At 38.7% G+C, this 4,141-nt stretch overlaps 1 pseudogene; it reads right to left on the bottom strand.

The window, feature by feature from the left end:
* Positions 1-192: 192 nt before the first annotated feature.
* Positions 193-311, bottom strand: LOC120599095 (uncharacterized; annotated as a pseudogene).
* Positions 312-4,141: the final 3,830 nt, after the last annotated feature.

The raw sequence follows: 4,141 nt of genomic DNA, 5'->3' as shown, positions 1-4,141 counted from the left end.
TTTCTCTTTCTTTCTTTCTCTCTTTCTTTCTCTCTTTCTTTCTCTCTCGTTCGTTCGTTCGTTCGTTCTTTCTTTCGTTCTTTCGTTCTTTCTTTCTTCCTTTTTAAATTTTTTAGGCTAGGCAACCCTTGGTTGACTGCATGGATTGTAAGGACCCTGTGAGTTTACAATCCCTTATTTTTTTATTTTTTATGCCTACGGCACCAGGTCTTCCTAGGCGGTCTCCTATCCAAGTCCTAACCAGGCTCAACCCTGCTTAGTTTCCGAGATCAGATGGGATCAGGCTTGTTCAGGTTAGCTTGGCCGTAGACAAGATATTATTTCTTAGCACCGCCTATGATAAATAACTGCAGACTGGCAGTCGTGTGTGACCCCAAGTCAATTTTCTGTATTGACCACAATTCAAACCAACATCTAACAATAAATTTCATTTCGCAGTACTCTTTAAGAAAATGTATTCCAAGGACCATTGAAAAAGTCAGGCAACACTTCTGTATGGCCTCTCAGTTCCAAATATATTACTGTCATTGTTAAAAATAAATTTCACATTAGCAATTATTATCCATTGAATAAAATAAAAATCCATGAGTCCACATTGGTATAAATTTAAAAAATTTAAAAAACTGGACACAAAGGAAAGTGAAATGCCATCTAATAAATGTAGAGGGATGATAAAATTAGAAAACTATCATTTGGCAAACATCACAGTTATAATTGATTCAGACAAGGAACATTAATGGATGCTAAAAATGGTGAGTGAAAGCTTGATGATAAACAGGATTTTGACTTAATTATAAAGTATCTCATCACAAAATTGTTACTAATTACAAAGAGGAAAACAATAACTTTATAGTGGAGAAACTCAGCAGACTGAACTCTAACCAAGTGATCAAAGTTAGCCTCACTGCTAATTGGACAAATCTATACCACGTGCCTCCTGATACAGTGTATAAAGGGGACGTATCACTTTTGTGACATTTCTGCCAAAAGTGCATACTTTGAATCATGAGGGAAACGTAAGACAAATCCAAACTGAAGGACATTCTGCAACAATATCAAGGCCACGAAAGACAAAGAAATACTCTAGAACTAGTCCAGTTTAAAGGTGACTAAAAAGACAAGACCATTTAATGTAGCACATGATCCATGATTGAACTCTGAACTAGAAAAAATTATTGCTATTTACTATAAAGGAAAGTATTTAGACAATTGAAAAAATTCGGACAAGTTTTATCAATTAAATACTATTATCTAAGTGATTTTGGGGTAAAAGAACATAATGCCTGCAATTTAAACAGTTCAGAAAAGAAAATTATATATTTTATTAGATACAGTATTAAAATTTTAGGTATACATATGCACATGTATATGTCTGTCTATCTATCTATCTATCATCTATTATCTATCTATCATCTATTATCTATCATCTAGTTATCTATCTATGATCTATTTATCTACCCATCTAGAAAGAATGACAAAACAAATGTGGCAAAGGCAAAATACTAACATTTTGGGAATCTGGGTGAAGTTATGGGATTTTTTTGTTCTATTACAACTTTTCTCTAAGTCTGGAATTATTTAAAAATAAAAATAAATACCATGCAAATCCCTTAGGACCAAGCAGTAGTGGCTCGTTTTTCCAATAGTTGATAAAATGTTTTGTTCCGGCAAAGTGTCAGCTTTAACTTCATCATGGAGGTTACTCAGTTCATTTCCCAAGTCCTACTGTTACTCTCCCAGCTGCTTGGCGTTTGTCGGCGCTGGCTCCGCCGAAGCTGTGAACACACCCGAAGGCCTTTCTTGTCTTCGCGGACAGTTCTAATATGCATGGGGCTGGATATCTGCAGTCCTGGCTCAGGAAGCAGGCTGTCTACTCACATCTTCCCAGTAGCATAGCAACAAGGGGCTGTCCCAGACTGCTGGATGGGAAGAGGAACGCTGCTCCCTTCCAGTGAGGACCTGAATAAAACACTGAGGAAAGAAAGTGAGATAGAAGTGAGGGGAACATCTCAGCTTTTGCCATCCTTTCCAGGAACAATCTGTAAACCTGCAGAAACATTTTTAAACATTTTTTTTTCCTAACCATTACTATCAGATATGTCTTCTCCTGGGTTCCCTAGCGCTTCAGAAGAACTAATCCTTCCCTACTAGAATTCAGAACATCTCTCGACCCCTACATGCACATACACACACGTGAGCACACAAACATACTGAGAATATCTCCGCACCCAAGACTTCTCTGGGGGCCCTTTCAGTCCTATATTACTCAGCACCTAGATTCTCAGCTTTATTGTGGTTTTCTTGAGAAATCATGATGCTCCCAGCAAATCCTCCACCTCCAGAAAGAAAAAAGAAAACTGAACGTCAATGGTTAAGTGTGACAATTGTCAGTCAAGAACACTTAGCAAGTTGGCTCCAGGTGTGAGCAGGGCAATGCTGGTTTTCCAGGAAATTATAAGTGCCCAGTGTAAGATATCTGTGTCTGGTTCTGTCAAACACATAATAAAACCTTGGAACTTATATGCCGATGGTAAATATCCTTTGCAGTTAGTTGTCTCTCCTTAGGGTTTTTAATAAGGCTTTCATTGAGAATAGGAAAAAATATATATTGATGTCCCTGAAAGGAAATAAATGAAACACTCTAGTCGTGATGCCAGACTGTGTGGTCATCATGCTGCTGATGTGCATGCTTTAATTTGGGCAGTGACGCAGAACTCTCTGGAGCTGGCCCTCAGATACTCAGTGGTGAGAACTCAGAGGGCCCTCCACAAGTCACTGTCTAGACAAGATCTGGCTTGAGATCAAATTGGCAGGTGCTAACGGGTGGTAGAGATGGTCATGCCTGGGAAGTGGCTAAGCCATGAGGCAAAAGCTTGGTGGCTAATGGTCACTTTGTCTTCTATAACAGAGATTGGGACTCGCAGACACAATGTGCCATCTGGGGTGATGGGAAGAAGGAAGACACTAGGGGCCGGAGATGTCACAGGTAATTTGTGAGGGCATTTGTCTTGAATGGACATTCCTAGACAATGCTTTTCCTTGAAATGTGTAGCTCGCTTAGAGCTGTGAGTGATTAAATAACAGGGTCCTCTACCTGGAGGATGATGGGGGATGATGATGGTCTACACACAGAAGAAGCCAATTGCAGTGGACTTGGGGGAAGAATGCTGTGCTTGGTAGCCAGCAAAGAAGTTAGCTCCTCCTAAAGAACAATAGAGTGGAACTGATGACTGATTAAAGCTTATGCAACTTACTGCAATGTATTCTGAGGAGGTTGCCCAAATCTTTTCTTAATTTGGGTTTGTGTGGATTTCCGTCCTGATTATTTGTTGCATAAAGACAGTTTGTTTCAAAGCCAGACTCGGTAAAATTCCTCAGATACTCACCTTAGTTACTGGACATCGTAAAATCCTATGTTGGTGCCAATGGAAGAAGATGCTTCAGAGTCTTGAAGTTTCACTTTGAAAACCTGTGCTAAAATCACTGGGAAATCATCTCAGGGCAAGACTGCAAAACTGCTGGTGCGGCTGGCTACTAAGCCAGATTTTGTTATCCGAGTTTGGTCTTCCTAGTAAAGCAACTCAGTTATTTCTAAACAGACCTCAAGCGTTTACCCAAACTGCAAAATCTCCAAACCTCAAAGTGAATTCTTTAACTTAGAAATGATGTTTCACAACGTTCAAATAATTTGTCATATGTTTTCTCATCTCATTCTCACAAGAATCTTAAGAATCTTTAACAAATGTATACTTTCATTCAACAAACGTTTCTGAGTGCCTCAGAGGCTTCGTAACTTGGGATAACGTGGGGGAACAGACAGATATGGTCTCTGCCCTCATAAATTTAGACTGTCCTGGAAAGAAATAATAATTATAAATGCTACTTAATCCCAAAGAACAGAAATCTTTCTTATTGAGGAGAAAACTGAGGCTCTGAGGTTCAGGGATAATTCTTTATGCCCAGAACTAGAGGAAAGAGTTACTCCCTTTTGTACTATGTCATCCCATTTCTTAGGGCATATAGTTTCAATTTGGTTATTTTATTAGATAACCTTTCTTTGTCACAAAAAAAGTAAGTTCAGGGGAGAATTTGCAGTATAAAATGTAACTAATATTATAGGAGATTATTAAATTGAGATAAT

Source organism: Pteropus medius, unplaced genomic scaffold (assembly GCF_902729225.1).
Source record: "Pteropus medius unplaced genomic scaffold, Ma_sr-lr_union100, whole genome shotgun sequence".
Classification (NCBI taxonomy): Eukaryota; Metazoa; Chordata; class Mammalia; order Chiroptera; family Pteropodidae; genus Pteropus; species Pteropus medius.
Note: the sequence above shows the minus strand (reverse complement) of the source record. Positions and strands in the feature narration are given on the sequence as shown.